At 47.9% G+C, this 22211-nt stretch overlaps 1 protein-coding gene and 1 long non-coding RNA gene across 11 annotated transcripts in view; both read right to left on the bottom strand.

The window, feature by feature from the left end:
* The window catches only part of RNF152 (ring finger protein 152), a 79423-nt gene extending 71999 nt beyond the window's left edge, over window positions 1–7424 (bottom strand). For 3 of the 7 annotated variants that reach the window (XM_058691914.1, XM_058691913.1, XM_058691909.1), the window contains exon 1: window positions 7025–7322. The gene's annotated coding sequence lies outside the window, so the exon portion shown is untranslated. Of the gene's footprint in view, window positions 1–2854; window positions 4081–4871; window positions 4984–5634; window positions 5759–7024 lie in introns of those variants that run through there. The other 4 variants (XM_058691912.1, XM_058691910.1, XR_009250884.1 and 1 more) reach the window with 3 other exon arrangements.
* A 1543-nt stretch (window positions 7425–8967) lies between these two features.
* LOC131489987 (uncharacterized) overlaps window positions 8968–22211 on the bottom strand; it is a 97661-nt gene continuing 84417 nt past the window's right edge. For 2 of the 4 annotated variants that reach the window (XR_009250878.1, XR_009250880.1), the window contains 2 exons: window positions 19532–19656; window positions 18671–18823 (listed from right to left, as the gene is read on the bottom strand). This is a non-coding gene — a long non-coding RNA (uncharacterized LOC131489987). Of the gene's footprint in view, window positions 9312–18670; window positions 18824–19531; window positions 19657–22211 lie in introns of those variants that run through there. The other 2 variants (XR_009250883.1, XR_009250879.1) reach the window with 2 other exon arrangements.

Here is a 22211-nt window from a genome sequence, read left to right as displayed (position 1 = left end):
AATTCCTTTATCGCAGTGGGTCGAGATCATTTCTGTGCTGTCAAAGATTCATCAATGACTGAGTATTTATTGAGCCCTGTACGCACATGGTGGGGAATTGAGCTGTACGCACATGGTGGGGAATACAAAATAGGTTCAAACCTCATCCAGTGTTCATCTCTAAGGAGCCTGCAAGAGAAAGGAGATCTTGCTGGTTTCAGTCCCTACATCCACCAGCTCGAAGGTCCCCCTGGAGGAAGCCAGATCCCTCACCCTTCCCCCCAGCTGAGCAGAGACTGGAAAAGTCCCATTCCCATCCTGGGACATCTTTTCAGTGTATCTCCCTTTACGTGAAGTAGCTTGAGTGGGTTTCTGTTCCTTGCAATTAAACAGAAAGAAAAAGACACCTCAATCTCAGGTGATAATACAAGATAAGTGCCCTTTGTGGAACGAATGAATGAATGTTGAATGAAATGAGAGACGTAGGCAATTTTGTCAGAGAACCTGGAAGAAGTGAAGGATTGCGATGGGCTAAGGAGACAGACTTAAATTTTTTAGAAGAGTTAAGAGCCAGTCACACCTTCAATGACAGAGTATAGGGAGAGGACATTGCAGGCTATGGAATATTCCAGAATTTTAAAACAGGCTATGCAAAGCATTTGGGGGGAATAGTGTGTTAACCATCCAGCTAATGTGGCATTTTCAAGTCAGGCAGAGCCAAAGTCAGGGATGGGCATGAAGTCTGGGGTCTAGGTGGGGAAACCTTTAAAGGGAAGACTAAAAAAATAGGAACTTCATCCCCAAAAAGCAGAAGCCACTGAAAGCCATTCCCTATTAAGCAAGGGAATGAACAATTAAAACGGCCTACTGTCCTGAGAGTATCAGCATTTTGTAATATGGATTGGGGTGGAAAGCCAGGAGGTAAGGGTACCCACTCTTACAGTCCAGAGAAATGAAGTCCCCATCTGGGATATGGCGGTGGGGACAGAAGTTCATCTGTTAATCAGCAGAACTTTAATATTAATAAGAATACTCCCTATTTTCACACTTATCTGTCCAAGCTTTTGCCAAAACCTCATCAATGCTGACAGAACCTCAGGGAGGAGTGTATTAAGTGTGGTTATCTGGATTTATAAATGGAAGGTGAATCAGAAAACACCAGGACAGAGCACGGCCCTCCAAGATTCCACCTCATCTTGACTTTGCCTCCACCAAAGGCTCGTCTGCATTTGATCAATACCTTCCCCGCAAGCAGTCTGATAGCCCAGGAAGCCTGTGTGATGTCAGAATAACTTTTATCATGCGAGATGTTTGCAGTGAGTGTTAGGTACGCAGGAATTAATAAATCCAGTGGCAAAGAAGGCATCCTGTCCTACTCATGCTCTCCGCTCCCAGTAGATCACAAGGAGCCCCCCCGACCCCACCCCACGATTCTGCAAAAAATGCACTCCAAGCCTCAGCAGCCATACAGGGTCTGGGCCAGAAAAACCACAGGCCTCGACGACCACCCAAAGGAGAAACAAGTCGCACACACTGCTGGCCTTACGTCTTACGATGACAGTAGGTCATCCAGAAAAAAAAAAAAAAAAAAAAAAAAATCCTTAAACATCAAACAAGGACTTATTTTATCCGAAGGAGATTTCAACCGCGAAGGCGGGCTCCTTGGAACACCTTGTGGCTCACCAAGCCAGGGGTGGGGGAGCAGGAAGACCAATGCCTTCCTCCCTTTTGCTTTGTCCACCACACCTTCGGGACGGGAGCCCTAGGAGCCACCTCCACCCCGCAAGTGTCCTCCACCTGGTCGGCCGCCTTCGTCGTGCAATTACAGCGGCGGGTGCTCAAGAGGCCAAACAAAATACAGACGTGTGTTTTGGAGCTTCCCAAATATATTTCGAGCCTAGCCTCTCAGGGCCTCATTTCCCCTCCTGCTAGGTCTGCGCCTCGCCCTCAGCCCAGCCCCCACGCACCCCGACTCGGCTCCTGGAGGTCCCGGACGGGCTATATTTGGTTCTCCCTGCTGGTTTCTCCGCCACTCATTTCCCACTTTCCCTCCATTTGGATGCAATAGTTTGTCACCCCAGGGAAGCAGAGGGTAACCTCTGCATTCTGAGGCTAACACTGATGTCCTCTAGCCTCTGTGACTCAGGGGCCAGCAGGCATTTTACCGTATCGCCTGTCTGGGGAGAGCTGTCTTTATAGAAATGACTTCAGCAAGGTGATTACTGAGCCAGAAGCAATACTATTTTGTTAAATTCCACGCTTATGCCGCAGGTACTTATCACATCCTAAAAATTCTAATCCATGCATGCATTTATCACAACACCAACAAAGGTATTTAAGGAACCAGTGCTACAGCAAACTCTCTCTACCAGCCACCAACTGCTTAATCCACAGCCCCTTGCAATGCCTGCCCCTCAGCACCCAACCATTTTGAGGGACAGCGTGGTGAGGAAGGCTTTAAAACTGACCACCTTCGTTGTCAACGTGGTTGCTGATGGAAGCACGAATGTGCCAGAACACCAACCCGGTGTTCTGGTGGTCCCGTGACCAGAAAACAGCACACATCCAAAGTGCCTTTTCTAAACATCAGAGTAACAAGGGGGTGACCCAAGGCCACCCTACACACATGCCTGCCCCCTCGAAATCTTAGTTGTGGCCCTTATTAGGCCCACGACCACTCCTTCTCTACCCCAGGCTGTTCCAGACAAACTCAGGAAGTCTTAGACAAGAGGCAGATGGTGAGGGAGAGAAAGTCTGTAAGTAACAGCTCTCTATTACATAATGCTAAACACAGAACCTCCTAGAACTAGCCCTGGAACTACCTCCTTGCCTATCGCTTCAGAATAAACAACTACTCAAAACAGGCAACAATAGAGAACACTGTAATTTTTTATTTGATGATCAATGGACAATCACATTAGTATATATAACACCAACATATCAGTAAATACCATGGTGGGGCAGGACCAAATTCCTTAAGATATTTATTATTCATTCATCGCACTGGCACTCGTAAACACCCAACGTCTACAAAGCATGAGCTAGCCCCACGGGAACACACTTCATAACCTCATCTAGGCCACACCACCTGCGGAGGTCATGAGAGAGGCTCACCTATATCCAGCTGTCCCTTCTGCAGGGTGAGAAATATTGAATTGGGGTTCAAATGGCATCATAGGACTAGTTGTGGCCGAAGCAACATAAGTCACTTGTGGGTGACGTGGGTGTCGTGAATACAGACAGCAAGATCCTCCAGAGTTTCCTTTCCCACACTGCAGGGACCTCACACACACACTCAGGGTCACACCTCCATCACTTTGGGTCCTAGAGGGACTATGACGAGCAAGGCCCACCTGCTGACCACGCAGGACACATCGTATGGGAGAGAAAGAAATCTGTATTTAGCCAGAGATTTGGAGGTGATTTCTTACTGCAGCATAACCTAACCTACATTGCCAATACGTCGCTGTTTATAAAAGACAGAACCTGCAAAAGTGCCTCCCCGCTCCCACCAACTGTTTCCTAAATCAGATAATACAAAAAAGCGGGTTTGTTTCAAAATTCAAGTAATTCTTTGAAAAGTAGAGGGTGCAGACAGGATAGACAGGTTCAAGCAACTCTGAGGGAATAAAGAATGAAACAGAATGACCTTTCAACAATGGTGAAATCTAAACATTCACGTGGAATTTAGCTGAAGAGCTGGAGAAAAGGTCACCTTCAGACAACAGGTCCGGTCACTTATGAAGTAGTGATCTCCCCAATGAAAGAGGCATTCAATGATCATAGTCCCTCAGCAGTCCAATACCACCCTTTGTTCCTCTCTCTCTAGCTTCCTTTGAATTTAATCAGAATCAGGTCTCTGAGAAGCTCCCTGAAGGTGGTTCATTTTTATGTCTCCAGTCACCCCACGCCCCCACCCCTTGGCATCTTTCACAGTCTATGATCTATCAGGTGCTTGATAAACATCTGCTGAATGAATTAAATGAACATTGTAGAAAGGACTCGGGCACTGGACGCAAAGGTTGGTCTGATAACCTTCTAGGGCTCCCCCAGCCTACAGCTAAACACTACTGCAGACATCTGGGGGCGGGGAGCCTCCACCTACAAAAAGAAAAACCAAAATAAGCATCAATACAACACTTTATTATGATTTATTACCGCACACAGTTTAAAACCACAGGAAACCTAACACTGCACTATGGCTATCTTTGTTCTTGGACGTGCATTTACATGTGCAGGCAACTGGTCTTCCCATGGGGAATTTTGTGTGTGAGGTATTTATTTTTTCTATTAAAAAAAAAAACCACACCCTTTGTTTCTATTGCATTATTAACACTCCCTATTATCCCATCACGTGGCTTTTCCTCTTGCTGGAACACAGCACACACCCTGCATTATTGCTGACATTAAAATTACTTGTCAAAGTACCTCTATCCTAACACCATTACAAATCTGATCTTCCCAAAGCGGTGGCCTTTGTTCTAGCTGAGACCAGATAACTCCCTCACCTCTCCCAGGGATTCCTGGATGCTCTGAGTATAGGGATCAATGCCAGTGCCACTCCTGTTTTTTCAAAGTCCCCTTTCAAAACACAACTACCCTAGAGGTGAATGACACATGTTTCAAGTTTTTCAATTTTATCTTTCTGTGGGTTTGGGGGCGGAAATGGTGACGAGAGAGGCTGCCATAGCCACAGCACTGCTGTGGCTGCAGTGCAAGAAGACAGAGCACCAGGAGCCCGTGGCCCTCCGCAATCGCTTCTCCCAGCAAGATAAACCTTGAGTCCACCCCCATCACCATTCTTATTCTCTGCTCCTCGTGCAGGATGCCAGGACTCTGCCCTCTAGGAGACAATGCCAGTGCCAAGGTGTCCTGGTATGTCTGAAGGTTACCTTTTCATGGAGCTCTATCGAGATAACCCCAGATTTCGTTAGCTCGACATCGAAGCAGAACTATCCTTGGAAGAAAGGTACCGGCCAGAGTTTTTGGAAAAGCACCAACGACCTAAAGATAAAATGCAGACCGAGAGCCTAATGGTTCAAGGCTATGTAAATGGAAACTTAACTAACGCTCCCGGCTCTCTGTTCTCTTTCTGCTCCCCCAACTGCCCTCCCTTCCACCTCCCAGTTAACTTACTGCTGGCATGTCCCTCCTGATATTGCAAACACTATTACAATGAAGGCTTGGAGGAGAGACATTATTTCGTAAGAAGGTTACTACATCTGACCAATGCCCTAATTGAGCACTGGTCAAATTTATAACCGGCCTTCCAGCCATACCTTTTCAACAAGCGATATCCATTACCAGACTGGAGCCAAAATGTATCACTACAGATAAGAAAGCAGGCATATATCCAAACCCCACATTCAGACACAACTGTCTATGTATTGATTATATCAAAATTCTCATCAGTAGAAACCCGGTGGAATTTATTCGATCCCAAACGCACCCTGCCCTCAATGACTTTTTCAAAAGGAAGGTTTCAAGTCATTTGCAATTTCCTTCTCAGACCCAGGAGTTTCAGCAGCCCCCAGGCTCCTGGACACAGACAGCAAAGGAATGGATGCAGAAACCACCCAAACAGCCCCGTGCAAACACTGCTGGCCCAAATGACCCAGAGACACCCAGGCGGCTACCCAGACTACTGGGGGTTACCTGCATCTGTCACCGAGTCCCTTTCACCCCCTTCTGCATGATGACATCAAGTGGAAACGGTACGCGTTTGGGAGGCAAGAGGCTGACAAGCAGGAAGCACAATTGAGCCTGAGCTTTGTTCAGCCTGCAGTGAAACACATGCAGTAAGGGTTAGATACGCGCAGCAGAGAAAGAAATCCGAGCACCCTCCCCGGCCAGCGGCGGTGGAGTGGGTGCACTGGGAGGTGGAGGAAGGCGGCGGAGGCGTGGAGCGCCCGCCAGCCGCGGAGGGGGCGTAACGCTCCCTAATTGTCTCTACAGGATAAATACCCCCCTCCCCCCACTCCGCTGCAGTCTCCCCCGCCCCCAAGTTCCCCGGTGGCACAGCTTCTACCAGCAACCGTAACCCCTCAAAAGGAAAGAAAGACGAGAAGGCGTAGAATAACATCTTGGGGCAAACACACACTAGCAAAATATACTAGTAAACCAGGTTATATGGGAATGCGGGGCGCCCGGTCACCCGCCCAGACACACACACACACACACACACACACACACACACACACACACACAGCGGCGCTGCATTCACAAGCATCCTTTCTTTCGCCCCTGTCCGCCACCTCATCAAGTCACTGTCACTCTGTTCAGCCGATTTCTCTACTCTTTCCAAAACCGTGCAGCGCTCCCCCCGCCCCACCCCCACCCTAGGCGGGCTCGGGGACGGCAGCCTCGCGTGCAGCGTCCCACGCGTCCAGCCTGCTTTGTCCTGCCGCTGCCGTTCCAGGAGCAGGCGCCCCAGGCACGTGGGTCCGCACAAAAGACCCCCCAACATCTGGCCCGCCACTGCTCCCTCTCCTCCCGAGAGGGGCTCCGGGGCGGCGGAGTGGAGCGCGAGGGCAACTTCTGGGGGGCGGGGAAGGCGCTCGACCAGGGGCTCGCTAGGGGACCATCCCAGGGAGCGTGCGGGGTGGGGGCGCCGCTGGGGCGCGCGCGCACGTGCACCCTCAGGGGCGCGCGCGGCGCGGGCACGAGACGCGCTCCCTCGGACCGGAGCTCCAGGGGGCATCCGAGGACTCGCAGGAGCCGCCGACAGCGCCGCTCCCCCGCCCCAGCCGCCAGCCCAACTCCGCCAGCGCTCCGGAGACACGCAACTCCAGGGACCCCGTCCCCGGCGCCCGGGGGCCGCCCCGCTGTGGCCCGCGCTCCCCTTCCCGGGACCCCTGCGGCCCGACTCCCCCCATCCACTGTGCAAAAGGCGCCCCCCGACACACCAGGCGGCGGCTCCCCTTCCCCGCTTCCCTGGCTCCGGGCGCGGCCGCCGTGGGGGCGAAGACATCCAGCCCTTCGCGCCCCTCTCGCCGCCCCCGACCCGGGAGGGCCAGGGCAGAGAAACAAACCGAAAGTCACCGACCTCTCTCCGCAGCGGGCTCGGGCGCTCCCTACAGAGGCGGCGGCGGCTGTAGCGGTAGCATCGCGGGGTGGTCCCGGCGCGCCCGCCACCCGCTCCGCCAGACGCGCGCAGCGGCAGGCTGCGGGGCGGGCGCGGGGGGCGCGGCGTCGGCGCCCGCAGCCCCTGCCCCCGGCTCGACCCTGCGGGAGGCGCCCCACCTGCCCGCCGCCCTCGGCGCTCCCGGTCGGACACCGCCGCCAGGCGCTCGGCTCCGAGCGGGAGCTTTTTGTGTCACCGCCCAGACCCAGGCACCGAAGGGGGTGGGGGCGGGAGGCCGGGCTCCGCTCCCCGCGGCACCGCCCCTCCCCGGCGGCTCCACCTCCTCCGACACCTCCCCCCCCCCCACGCCCCCGCGGCGGCGGGTCCGGGACGTGCGTCTGTCAGTCCGGCCTGCCACACCGACACCCCGAGCGCGGAGCTGCCCACGCTGGCTCGCGCGCTCCCTTGGCCACGCCCCAAGTGCCCAACCTCGGCCGGGACCTCGGCGTTGTCTTTCCCGCCGCGCAAGGGGGGGGACCTGGGCGACGATCAGGTGTGAAGAGGCCGCGTTCGGCCGGCTCCACAGCGGAGCCGAGGTGGGGGCAGAGGCTGGCAGGGACAAATGTGCGGCTGGCGACCGAGGGACTGGAATCCGCGTCACCTCAGATACTTTTGGGCTGCCCCTAAAAGTTCACGTAATCCAAGCAGGGAGGGGTCCTGCTTTTGTGGAGTGGAGGACGCGTCCGGAGACGCCGGAACAGATACCCCGCCCCCCCCAGACACACACCCCACCGCCTCGCTCCCTGGGAGGGGTCGGGGAGTAGGAAAGAGGCAGGTGCAAGTCCTGAGGGTTATATGGCAGGTGCGACCCACCGAGGCCCATCTTATTCTCCACCTTGAAACCCTGCTTAGAATGACTACTTCCTCCAAGGAAATGTAAAGACCTGGTCTCTTGCCTCTTGTTGTGACGGCAAAATTGGGGAATGAAGGAGGGGGAGTCGCCCGTAGAGGAGGGTATCCGTGCTCTTTTTAAAGGATTTCTATGCAGAATGAAGATCCAAAACTCTATTCTATGACTCTGGTAAAGATCAGCCTTGACCATTCTGCCCGGATCTTCAGCACCAGGGCTTTACTGAATCCATCAACAGAGCATATGCAGCCTTTCCACTCCTGCTGGAGTGGAGATGTCTTTCTGTCCTACTGTCTTGTCCACAAAGAAAGAACTCCCATTCTAACCTTTGCCAAAAGCTCAATGAAGTGCTTCTCCCAAGGAAAGGAAACCCTGTGAACCAACGAGGGGGCCCTGTATGACCTACTAAAATTCAAAGTGTACTCAATCGACCCTCCTTGTTCCACGAGTAAAACCTGTTAATGGTCTTTCCAAATGTGTTGTCACTAAGCACATACAGAAATCAGTCACCCAGGGACAGGTTTATAGCTCGATGGCTGTCAGTTCTCTCCTAACTAAAGCGTTCACTTGGCTCCTACCCCTTTTCCCTTCGTTTCCTGAAGTTCCTCGCTGCACCTGGCAGGAGTGAAAACTAGATGGGGGCTTTAAAAGCCTCAGGTATTCTTGAAGCAGACTTTAGGAGTCTTTATTTTCGGCCTCAATTTCAGAGCAGAAAAAAAAAAAAAAAGGTTTTTTTCAATGAGACGCTAACAAGAGTATTGAAATCTCTGATGGTGACCAGGAGCTCGGAATAGGATGGTAAGTTATCACACCCAAATATTTTACCGGGAAAGTTTAGCCTATAAATATTATGATTATACACGAGGGACTTTAAAGCCTACTTTTAAGAAGCTAATTTCAGGGACCAGTAATTATTCCAAAATATTTAAACTCTTCTTTCAGCTGCTTTCAAAACAACCCCTTGGGAGGATTCGCGCATTCGGCGTGGTGTGGGGTCACTTGCATTCTTACTCACTCATTCCCACTGGCTGGCATTTTAATTCACACGACATCATGGGTGTTCTGCCTTCTGTCCAGTCTTGTGAAGCTGTCACGTAGAGAAGGTTAATTAACTGGGGCAGACTGGGATAGGCCAGTTCTAAGACTAGTCGGGGGCAGCCCCCCGGGGAAGGCAGCAACCGTTTGAGTCAGGGGAGGAACAGGCAGCGACACGTCTGAGCGGAGTGTTCAGTGAGGCCGGTCCAGGAGCAAGGCGGCCACGGCCGGGCAGGGTTCCGAGCTGCAAGCTGGCGGGCAGCGTGGTCAAAGCTTCTGGCCTCACATGCCAGACGGAGACACCCATCAGGATGGGCACTGGTCCTGAGGAACAACATAAAGATCAGATATTCATGAGTTCATTGGACAGATATTCTTTGAGTACAGACTAGGATCAGGAGAGAGAAGAAAACAGACCCGAATCGCTGCCCTCACAGGACACACGCTCAAACAGAGAAAGCAGAGAATATACAGCCTAACAAATAAGTAAAATGAATTGCACGTTGGAGGGTGAAAAGGCAAAGGGAGGAGCAGGAGAGGGGGTGATGAAGTCTCTGTGTGGGAAGAAATCTGAAATTTTAGTTCAGGGGCCAGGGAGGGCCCTTCGAGGAGCTCACTGCAGGAAGTGAGGGAGCAGGGCAGGCAGTGAGCCCTTATCGGACAGCGCCCAAGAGATGCGTCTGTACTTCCCACGGGCAAAGGTCGGGAGACCAGGACTGGGTCACAAGGTCAGTCAGACTGGTAACACTGACTGATGCTTAGTCACCTGAGGTTGAACTAAAGCTGTTTAAATCCTGACAGGGATGAGCTTTTATTCATCTTTATACCCGCAGCATTGAGCACAGGTACCCAACAAGTGTTTATTGGCCTGAGCCCTTAAGTCTCTGAGAAGGTGGGGTGGGGCTGAGACAAATGTGACCCCACAACCCCAAAGACACCCCTTCTATGGGGGATGATGCTTCCACAGAAGAATGTGATGATGTCTTTTCATGGATTTTGTGACTGTCTTACTGTTCCTTGAGGGCAGGGATTATCTTTCACCTTCTACCCGGAGCACCTAACACATGAAGAGGACAGAAGAGAAGGAGGGAAGCAGGGGGAGGAGAAGAGAAAGAAAGAGGGGAATCAGGACAAGGAACAAGCAAACCCTGCTGGATGCTTACAACCCCGAAAGATCTTAATCCAGCCCAACAGTGAAGGTGAGTTGTCTAACACGTATGAGTTTTACATGTCAAAACTGCATCTTGAAACCGAATCACGGTAATAGTTGCACACTTAAAAACAAGTGGATTCAGGGGCCCCTGGGTGGCTCAGTTGGTTAAGCGTCCGACTTTGGCTCAGGTCATGATCTCACAGCTCATGGGTTCGAGCCCCACGTCAGGCTCTGCACTGACAGCGTGAGGCCTGCTTCAGATTCCGTGTCTCCCTCTCTCTCTGCCTCTTCCCTGCTCACACTCTGTCTCTGTCTCTCTCTGCCAAAAATAAATAAACATTAAAAAAAAAATGTTAAACCAAGTGGATTTCATGGTATGTATATTATACCTCAGTAGAGTTGTTTGGAAACATCGAAGAAGCACCCCGCAGTCAGCCAGCTTTCACATGCTGTCAGTGATGAGCGAAGGAGCCATATTTAACCAAACACATTATCATCCGTCCTGACAGATAATTAAACCAAAGTGATTTGTGTGAAATAGCAGAAACTGTATTTTTGGTCTCTGCCCCCGGTTCCTGGCACAGAGCTCCTGAAACCCTTGTAATTTTCTAAGCGATAAAGGCATCAGGAGCATCTTTTGTTCTAATATTTGGCCTTTGCCCCCAGTTGCTGATGCCGAGTTCCTAAACCCCTGAGGATTCCCAGGGTGATAGGAATGTCTTTTGTTCTAATGCAGTGACTCTTGGTGGGCTCCTGGCTGAGTGCTGGTCACCCAAAAGTCCAAGCCATAAGGAGAAGCTTGGAATTTTCAGCCCCACATCCCCTTCTCCAGGGAGGGGAGACAAGCTGGAAATGGATTTAACTATTGAGTAGGTCTAAAGCAGAGTTTGGAAAGCTCCTAGGTTGGTGAGTATGAAGAAGTCGGGGGTGGGGGGCGGGGGAGAGGAGCACCCAGAGAAGGCATGGAAACTCCCAGTGCCTTCCCACCTACCTTCTGCTTCACGTCTCTTCTATTTGGATGGTCATCGGTATCCTTTATCATATCCTTTTATGATAAACTGATAAACACTAAGTAAACTGTTTCCCTGAGTTCTGTGAGCCACTCTAACAAATTAATTGAAACTGAGGAGGAAGTGATGGGCCATAAACGTCTGCTTTATGGCCCACCGGTGGTCAGGTGTTCAGGTGACCACATGGAATTGCAATTGGGAGACAGGGCAGCAGGCTTGTAGGGACTGAACCTTCGACCTGTGGGATCTGGCTGTATCTCCAGTGTGAGAATGGAGTTGAATTGTAGGACACCCAGCTGGTGTCACAGAGAATTGCTTGTGGGGAAAAAAAACCCCATACCTTTGGTGACCAGAAGTCTCAGAAATACAGTGGTCTGTGTGAAAGTAAGGGAAGAAGAGTGAGTTTTTCTCACTCAATTTGCAAATTTACTTTTCCCTTATGGGATATTTGCCACTTTAGGGCATATATAATCTTTTTAAAAGTCTAAAAAAGTTGTCTTAAACGATAGATAGTCTAGATAAAGTTTACCGATAATGATTGCTAAAGAGGGTGCACATTTCAAAACTGGTTTTTATTTGGGGGCCCTACTGAAGCCAATTCCGACAGACTAATTATTCTGATAAGGTATACCAAGTGAGAAAGGTACTCTATTGGATACATTGTTAAATCTCTTACCTACTTACAGCCAGGTACTCTGGATCTAAGGACAATGAAACCTCTCGGGAACAAAATACTGAAGTACTCTGGAAACCCCATAGGACCTTCAAGGAACTACATCTAGATTGCTTTTCTTTTTTTTTTTATTTTTTTATTTTTTTATACGTTTTTTATTTATTTTTGGGACAGAGAGAGACAGAGCATGAACGGGGGAGGGGCAGAGAGAGAGGGAGACACAGAATCGGAAACAGGCTCCAGGCTCCGAGCCATCGGCCCAGAGCCTGACGCGGGGCTCGAACTCACGGACCGCGAGATCGTGACCTGGCTGAAGTCGGACGCTTAACCGACTGCGCCACCCAGGCGCCCCTAGATTGCTTTTCTAAAAGTGGTGATGGATTGAACAAAGACAACTCATTGTTTTTTAGCCTCATCTTTGATAGGTACAGCAGACATTATAGAGCAGCTGTCTAGAGTTATGTGAGCATAGTCAGAGTAACAGTCAACACGTTTAACCAGCTGTAGGCCTAGGCATCCACCAATTTGTTTGGACGATGACCATAAACAATATAGCCATTTGGTGCGTCCTGGCTGAATGTCAGCCTTAGACTATGATACCAAAGTCCTCTAGGCACCCCCCTCAACAGCAGGTGTCTGCTGTGTTCTCATCACATTTGTACAGTTTGGGGTTGAGCAAGATCCTCATATCCACCGGTCAGTTGCTAATGTCTGCTCTAAGTACAGTAGAGGGAAATCATTATAAACTGAATTCCTTATACTGTACCATCAACATGAGACACTGTTCTCACTGCCTAATGGGCTGGAGGGACCACATCCGATCGGCCAGGGAAGATTTGGACTATGCAGCTCCTTTCTTACCCACTGTCCCTCCCGTCCATCATCTGTCCTATTCTCTTTTCATCCATTTGTTCACCCATGCCCATCAATCACTGTCCTCCCTATCTTTCCTTTCCATCGGCTGTCAGGTTCCTGGAACCCACTGATCTCCCCTCGGCTAACCTGCTGATCCAGCTGCCGGATGGCACAGTGGTGCAGCTCTGAGACAGGAGAAAAGGAAAACAACAACAAGGAGGTTCCACCACCATTGTTCAGACCCAAGGCTGCATCTACCACTTTGCCCTACTGGTCCACGAAGCTGGCTCCAGTCCTTCGGCAATGCATCCTTCCATACTCCATTCCTAGCCTGCATCTTACTCAAGCTGACCTGGCACCCCTTTACCCGACCCAGGTCCAGACCCGGCTTCACCCGCCCCTTCTCCCCACTGTCTCCCCTCTGAGCCACGGTCATTCTGAGCTGCAATCTCTCCAACACGAAGGAAGCAAACATCTGTTTTAGGCCCTTCTGGATCCCAAGGGTCAAATCAGGGCACCCTCTAGTGGTCAGGAGGCGAGATGTCAACCTCTGGTCTGCATCACCTAGAGGTCAGATCCCTGTAAGGGGCCAGGATAGCGCAATGCTGAATAGGCTATTCTCTATATGCTTTCTACTCTTTTTGCTTTAATGTCTTTCCTCTTGATTCTCTCCCTCCCGGTGGGTGGAGTGCACTGGGAAGGGAGATGGAGTCAAGCACCCTCCACTCCATTCCCAACCTTTCTGCTTCACCGTTGTCCACAGCGGTGTGGCACGTTCTCATATTTGGCTGTTCTAAAGAACCCAAATTATTCTGCTACAGGGCGAGAGAACCATCAAGTCCAAAATCAGTAAAGGATAACTTGCTTTTTGTTGGTGAACAGTAACTGGGCCTGTGTACCAGATAATGTCGCTGACCATAACCTACAGTATTTCATCCTCCCAAGTATGACGTAGAAGTACTATGATCACCCCCACTTTACAGACAAGGAGACTGATGCCTACACCACTGACGTACCTTGCCCAATAAGATAGGACCGGTAAATGGTGAATGCAAACTTGACCCAGGTCTACCAAACCCAAAGCACTTCCCCTGACTATCTGCACCAAGATTTCTGCCGTGGACCACAGTCTCCAGGCAATTCCACTGCATTCGGCTGAAATGCATCTCAGCCTCTTCCAAGCTGCTCCTGTTGTAGCCCACGGTCAGCAAGTGGCTTCTAAGCCTGACCCAGTGGCTCATAGTACTTCAGGGCCCCAAATCATCCCCAGATTTCAAGTGGATCTGTTCTTCCCTCTCCTCACCCTCACCCTTTGTTTGAACCTTATGCAGCTACGTGACCATTTATAATTGTCAATCCCCAAAGGTTTGGTGCTTTCAAGTTTACAAGGCTGTCTACATCTCTGTCTCTCACCATGATCTTCTGTCCCTTCAGTTTATTTACTTATTTTGAGAGTGGCAGAGGGGCAGAGAGAGGGAGAGAGTCAGCATGGAGCCCAACGTGGGGCTTGAACCCACAAACTGTGAGATCATGGCCTGAGCTGAAATCAAGAGTCAGACACTAAGCAAATGAGCCACCCAGGTGCCCACCTTCTGTCCCTTCAAAGCTCACTCAAATTTCTCCAACCAGATTCATTTTTACTTTCTGTGAATTCTTGTGGCCTATCATTGTTCTTTTATTTCGAACTTAGTGCACTCTGCCTTACATCATAGCAAGCTGCCATGTGCACAACAACATATCCTTAAAGACTAGAACTCTTGTTTATTCCTTTCATCCGCTCACACACACACACACACACACACACACCCCAGCATCATACAGAATAGAGGGCTCATGCCTGCACATGATCAGTGCTTAATAAATGTTCGTTTTGATGACCAATCAGGAGTTTCTATTTTCCCTTCCAGAGTCATGCTTCCTAGCTCCTGTATCAGCTCTCAGGGGATTTTCCCGAAGTTGTTTCTTCACATATCTGTTATAACCTAGCTACTCCAGCTCAGCCAAAGTGGGATTTAGGGTTATTTCCAAATCATACTGGGGAGGGAGGTGGGTATGGTGGGATAAAGAATTATGACGTGACCTGAGATTTCTCACTCTGGGCTTCAGGCATACGGACTTTCTAATAGCTATACTTACCCTATGTTATGGGTTGAAATGTGTCCTCTCAAAATCTGTATGTTGAACTCTTGGGGCACCAGGTGACTCAGTCAATTAAATGTCTGACTTCGGCTCAGATCATGATCTCATTGTTCATGAGTTTGAGCCCCGCATCGGGCTTTCTGCTGTCAGCATGGAACCTGCTTCAGATCTTCTGTCCCCTTCTGTCTCTGCCTCTCCCCCGCTTGTACACGTCCACACACACATTCTCTCTCTTTCTCTCAAAAATAAATCATTTAAAAAAAGTTTGTATGAAGTCTTAAGCTCCAGTACCCCAGAACATGACTATATTTGGAGAAGGGTCTTCGTAGAGGTCGTAAGTTAAAAGAAAGTATTAAAGTGGGCCCTAATCCAGTATGACCACTGTCCGTGTAAGAAGGGGAAATTTGGACACAGACACGTAAGAAGAAAGATGATGTGAAAACAGGCAGGAGATGGCCATCTATAAGCCAAGGAGAGAGGCCTGGAACAGATCCCTTCTTCACAGCTCTTCGAAGGAACCAACCCTGTCAAGACCTTGATCTCAGCCTTCTAGCCTCCAGAACTGAGATGATAAATTTCTGTCGTTTAATCCACCTAGTTTGTGGCACTTTCTTACCGCAGCCCTAGCAAACTAATGTACCTTAGGACTCCTGTTCACGTAGAATTGGATCCACACCCATGGTGGGATATCCAGGTGCCATTTATTTCCTGAGTACTTACCGACACTGCGTAAGCTAGAAAAGATAACCAAGCAGGGCACCCGGATGGCTCAGTCGGATAAGCATCCGACTCTTGATTTCCACTCAGATCATGATCTCTCAGTTCGTAAATTTGAGCCCCGCATCGGGCTCAGTGCTGACAGCGCAGAACCTGCTTGGGATTCTCTCTCTCCCCTCCCTCTCTACACCTCCCCTGCTCCTACTCTCCCTACTCTCTCTCTCTCTCAAAATAAATAAATAAACTTAAAAAACTACTTCTTTAAAAACTGAATAAATAAAAACGATAGCAAAGCAAATGCTCATTTACCTGTTTGGGAGAAGAAGAACAGTAATGATGGCTACCATTTATGAAGCACTTACTGTGTGAGTAATGAAGTATGTTTAATACAATAATGTGTATAATCACTCTGTTAGGTACTTTGCAAACATCACCTAACTAACTCCTCCCATCCACCCAGGTGGGGTAGGTATTGTTACCCTCAGTCGTGGAAAGTGAGATTCAGAGATATTTATGTAAGTTGCCCAGGATCATACTTCTCGCAAGATTCAGTGGTGGCCTGTGACCTGTTACTCTGCTTTGCTCTCTTTCCATGTAGCATAACCAGCATCCACCCTACCCCACATGACTTCGGCAATCCTGCCTAGTCACGTGGTCACTCATGGTAGTGCCCTTTCTTTTGCCAGGAATTGGTTTAGGGATGAGTACGTGACACAGTCCTGGGTAATGAGTCACAAGAGGAAGTTGGCTGGAAGGCTTCTAGGAAAGAGTTCTGCACTCTGGGAGGGAGAAGTAGTTCCCTTTTTTCTTTTGCTGCTGGATGTTACCTGTTCTGCATATGATGTCAGGATGGGGCAACTGTCTTGTAACAAGGGGAGCTTCCCGGAGAACATTCTAAAGGGAGAGGAGGGTAAAGGACAAGGCTGATGACATCACTTTGTCTGCACGCTAAGCAATCCTAGCAGTGTTCTCCCTCCATATTTATCATCCCACGAGGTAACAATCCTCCTATTGTAGGAGACACTTTGCATTGTTTTCTGCTACCTATAACCAAAATCGTCCCAATATGCCACTTCCACAAGTATGTTTTGATTTTCCGCTGGGAGAGCAGTCTTTATATGAGAAACTATGTCAGATGGACTGCCACACAGAGTTTCAAAGGCCTAACAGAGAGAAACAGCATTTTTTTCTTATTGTGATAAAATGTACATAACATAAAATTTACCATGGTAGCCATTTTTAAATGTATGGTTACAGTGGCATTAAGTACATTCACACTGTTGTGCAACCATCCCCACTATCCATTTCCTGAACTTTTCGTCATCCCAAACTGAAACTCTGTATCCATTAAACAATAATAATTCCCCATCCCCCCTCCTCCCAGCCCCTGACAACGGCCATCTACTTTCTGTCTCTATGAAAATGATTTCTCCAGTACCTCATATAAGTGGAATCACACAACATTTGTCCTTTTGAGTCTTATTTCACTGAGTCTGATGTCTCCAAGGTTCATCCACGTTGTAGCGTGTATCAGTTTCCTCCCTTTTTGAGGCTCAGTAATATTCCATTGTATGGATATACCACCATTAATTTGTCCACTCATCAAATAGACATTTGGGTTGTTTTCACTTTTTTCCTATTGTGAATAATGCTGTTATAAATGTGGGTGTTCAAGTATCTGTCAAGTGCCTGCTTTCAATTCTTTTGATATATACCTAGAAGTGCAATGCTATATCATCTGGAAATCCTATTCTTTAACTTTTTGAGAAATACCCATAGTATTTTTCACAGTAGTTGCACCATTTTACATTCCCACCGATAGTGCACAAGGGGCCCAATTTTTCCACATCCTTGCCAACACATATTTGTGTCTCTTTTTTACAGTGGCCAGTCCAGTGGTTGTGAAGCAGTATCTCACTGTAATTTTGATTTGTATTTCTCTAATGATTAGTGATGTTGAACATCTTTTCATGTGCTTATTAGCCATTTGTGTCTTCTTTGTTGGAGAAGTGTCTGTTCAAGTCCTTCGCCCATTTTTGAATTAGGTGGTTTGTTTTTTGTTTTTATTGAATTTCAGGCATTCTCTGCTCTTCCGAAATTTTATTTAACTAACACGAAGCATTTATATGAGCTTCTGGATGGTCACCTTCTTGGTTCACTTACCTCTGGTTCATCTTTGCATTACCCCAGAGCTGTAGCTCAGTGCTGTCATATGGCAGAAACTCAAGACATTTGTTGGCTGGCTAGACATCTGGATGCAGATGAACCATATTTAGGAAATAGAAGATAAGGTTACAGAAGTAATTTGGGTTTCAATGTGAGGATGTATCGGTTTGATGGGAAATGGAAAGTAGGATAGTCTTTGAGCACGAGCGGAATTTAGAAAAGCTGATGTGACCCTGGTGTGCAGGAGGAATTGGAGGCAGAGATCCTGGAGGCAACGGACACAGCTAGAGAGTCCTAGTGCCTGTGAAGGTGATCAGGGCTGGAATCAGACTGGGAGCAGCAGGAGTGTGACAATCGTAATAATAGTACCTAGTTCTTTACAGTTACCATGGCTTTTCACACCACTATTTCGTTTGCCCCTTCAATAATCCTGCTAGGCAAATATTATCACCTTCTATAGAATTGCAAATTGATTCTCAGAAAGTGTGAATGATTTTCCCAGGAATTAAAGGCTAGGTCAGCATCAGATCCCCAGGCAATGCTGTTTCTCACCCACCAGTACCACCAGACTACACATCAGAGGCACAGGATAAACTTCCAAACAATAAGATGTCTAGGCCCCAGCCCCAGATATTCTGACTTAATCGGTCTTCAGTGTGGACTAGGTGAGGGAGTTCCTGAAAGCTACCCAGAGATTCTAACCTGCAGCGAGGCTTAGAACCTCTGGAGAGGGAAGGGGAGGCAGAGGTGATGAGATCCAATGACGAACTGCAGAAAAATACCAATGACATGACAAGGTCTTCAGCCCAAGGGACTGTCCTTCCCAAGAACCTCATCTTGCCAAGTGCAGAATTCGATGCACGCAGCTGCATTCAGGGTTAGAATCAATGGAAAATGGCTGCTTGTGACGGGATCTCAAATAGTCATCCACAGACGGTAACAGGCAAGTGTAGCACACGTGTTGGGGCAAGGGGATGGATAACTCTAAGGGTAGCAATACAGACCTTGCTTCCTCTGCATTGTCCCACAGACTTCCATTCAATGGCATTAAATTGCATCCTTGGAAATGCTCCACAAGAGACTTCTCCTTTGGATTCCCACAACTTTCCCCACTTAGTGGTCTCTGGGAAAACAACCAGTAGCAGTGCCATTCTTGAGGTTTAAGGTGGTCAGTTACGGAGGATGGCTGGAGGGGAAGATGAATTTAGGAGCCAAAACTATTTGGGATACTGGTGGCATATCCAGGTGGAAAAGATCAGCAAGCATTTGGAGGTGAGAGACTGAATCATTCAGGTTAGGTCTGGGCTAGATTTTAAAGCAAACCAGGTAGAAACTGGTTAAAACTTAGGTGTGAATGAGATCACCAAGGAATTCCATAAAGAAAGAGAAGAGGTGCGAGGGGCAAATGACCGCCCTTAGTGGTTTAGGCAAGAAAAAGGATCCACACAGGTGTTTCACTGTGTCAGCCCACCTTACCTGCCTCATCGCCCACTAGTCCTTATTTGCACCATAGATTGCAGATCGTGGAGATTGTCTCTTGCCCTGAATATGACCTTCACTTTTCTATCTCCTTGTCCTTTCTCCTGAAATGTTTCTTCTCTCTCCTCCATATGCACATATATGCTCAGTTCCCTACAAGACCAGTTCCAAATGCTATGCCCCTCCTTTGGAGGCTTTTACTATCCTCCCATGGGGACATGACCCCTCTTTCTTTTAACCCTCATTGCACATCTTTGTAAAGCTCTTGTGCACTCTAACGGTTACCTATTGCTGTGTAACACATTACCCCCAAACTTAGAAGCTTCCCCCAAAATCAAGTATTATCTCTCACCCTTCCTGGGGATCAGGAATCCAGGAGTGGCTGAGCGAGGTGGTTCTGGCTCTGGATCTTTCACGTGGTTGTAAGGTGTCAGCTGGGGCTGAGAAAGGGTGGGGTAGTGCCCAGAAAAATTTTATCTGTAACACAGATAAGAATTGTCTGCCAAGGCAAGGGATTGAGAGTCCATAAAAAAGGGTAGCAATGTCTCCATAAGCAGGCGGAGAGGACACAGAACCCCCCCACCTTGGATAGAGGACCTGACAGCTACAAATAATCGGCCAAGCTTCTTTTTCTCCTTCTCTGGGTCACTAGAAAAAGCTTTCTGTGGTATCCACCTTCCAGCTTCATGGAGACTGATCTTGCTCTCCACTCTGGCATGCTCAACACCAGAGATGCTCAAAGTGTCAGGTTCCCCCCTCCCACTCTTTCTTTGCTGGTAAAGGCAAAAGAAGGGAAGATGTAATAGAAGCTCTGGTCTGAGAAGCCATTACTCTGCCTTTGTTCTCCACTCTTCCTAACCAGCCTCGGGATGACGCTGACTTCTACCGAGCCAAGTCAGAGAATCTTGATGAGAGTTTCGAAATTCAAATCCAGCACAAGCTCTTTAACATCAGAGATCTCATCTGCTCACACCTCTACACCTTCCTCAGGGTGTGTCCTCCAAGAAGGTTTAACAGTTTGCATTTTAAGAAAGAAAAGAGGGGTGGGACGCCTGGGTGGCTCAGTCGGTTACGCGTCCGACTTCGGCTCAGGTCAGGATTTCACAGTTTGTGGGTTTGAGCCCCGCGTCAGGCTCTGTGCTGACAGCTCGGAGTCTGGAACCTGCTTTGGATTCTGTGTCTCCCTCTCTCTCTGCTCCTCCCCCACTTATGCTGTCTCACTCTGTCTCTCAAAAATAAAATAAAACATTTAAAAAAATTGTAAGAAAAAAAAGAAAGAAAAGGAGTGAGTAGTGAGGTACTGGAGTTGGTAAGAGTACCTGACTCCTTTTTTAATTTTTTTATTTTAAAAAAAAATTTTTAATGTTTACTTATTTTTGAGACAGAGAGAGATATAGCATGAGCAGGGGAGGGGCAGAGAGAGAGGGAGACACAGAATCCAAAGCAGGCTCCAGGCTCTGAGCTGTCAGCACAGAGCCCGACGCGGGGCTCGAACTCACGGACTGTGAGATCATGACCTGAGCTGAAGTCAGACGCCCAACCAACTGAGCCACTCAGGCACCCCTTGATTCCTTTTTTTAATTCAAATTTTATCTGGTTATTCTGATCTGTACTTTATTTAACTTCTCAATTTATTTTTTTTTTTACATAGTTTTATTTTTATTTTACTTAAATCCAAGTTAATTAATATACAGCTTAATAATGGTTTTAGGAGTAGAATTTAGTGATTCATCACTTACATATAACACCCTGTGCTCATCCCAACAAGTGCCCTCCTGAATGCCCATCACCCATTTAGCCCATCCCCCACTCACCTCCCCTCCAGCAGCCCTCAGTTTGTTCTCTGGATTTCAGAGTCTCTTATGGTTTGCCTCCCTCTCTGTTTTTATCTTCTTTTCCCTATGTTCATCTATTTTGTATCTTAAATTCCACATAAGAATGAAATCATGTGATATTTGTCTTTCTCTGACTTACTTTGCTTAGCATGATACATTCTACTTCTATCCATGTTGCTGCAAATAGCAAGATTTCATTCTTTTTGACTGTCGAGTAATATTCCAGTGTGTGTGTGTGTGTGTGTGTGTGTGTGTGTGTGTGTGTGTATACCACATCTTCTTTATCCATTCATCAGTCAATGTATATTTAGGCTCAATCCGTTATTTGGCTATTGGTGATAGTGCTGCTATAAATATTGGGGTGCATGTGCCCCTTCAAATCAGCACTTTGTATGCTTTGGATAAATACCTAGTAATGCAATTGCTGGATCATAGGGGAGTTCTATTTCTAACTTTTTGAGGAACCTCCATACTGTTCTTCAGAGTGGCTACACTAGTTTGCATTCCCACCAATAGTACAAAAGTGTTCCCCTTTCTCCGCATCGTCGCCAACATCTGTCGTTGCCTGAGTTGTTAATTTTAGCCATTCTGATGGGTGTGAGGTGGTATCTCATTGTGGTTTTGATTTGTATTTCCCTGATTATGAGTGATGTTGAGCATCTTTTCATGTGCCTGTTAGCCGTCTGGATGTCTTCTTTGGAAAAGTGTCTGTTCATGTCTTTTGCCCATTTCTTCACTTATTTTGTTTTTTGGGTATTGAGTTGGATAAGTTCTTTATAGATTTTGGATACAGTACCTGACTCTTCCAAACAATTATCAGTGCAGTGCAGGTGAGAGCCAGAACTACCTCGAAGGAGTAGCAGCATTGAAAAAAGTCTCTAAGGCTGGTAGAGACCTAAATGTATGTATATACCAATGAGGAAGATACTGTAAAGAAAGAAATCTAGAATTAAGAAAGAATTATGTATTTGACTAATGTATATAGAAAGGTTGAATTAACAATTGTATTTGTTTAAGAATACTAGTTTACATGTATCCATGGAATACACACACACACATGTGGACATGTACATGTGTGTGTGTATATATATATATATATATATATATATACACACACACACACAAATAGTTAAATATGTAGGAAGAAAAAAAGATAATGTCAATAAATTCCAGATAGCAAAAATATTATAGGTCACA

The sequence above is a fragment of the Neofelis nebulosa genome, chromosome 11 (assembly GCF_028018385.1).
Source record: "Neofelis nebulosa isolate mNeoNeb1 chromosome 11, mNeoNeb1.pri, whole genome shotgun sequence".
In the NCBI taxonomy this organism is placed as follows: domain Eukaryota; kingdom Metazoa; phylum Chordata; class Mammalia; order Carnivora; family Felidae; genus Neofelis; species Neofelis nebulosa.
Note: the sequence above shows the minus strand (reverse complement) of the source record. Positions and strands in the feature narration are given on the sequence as shown.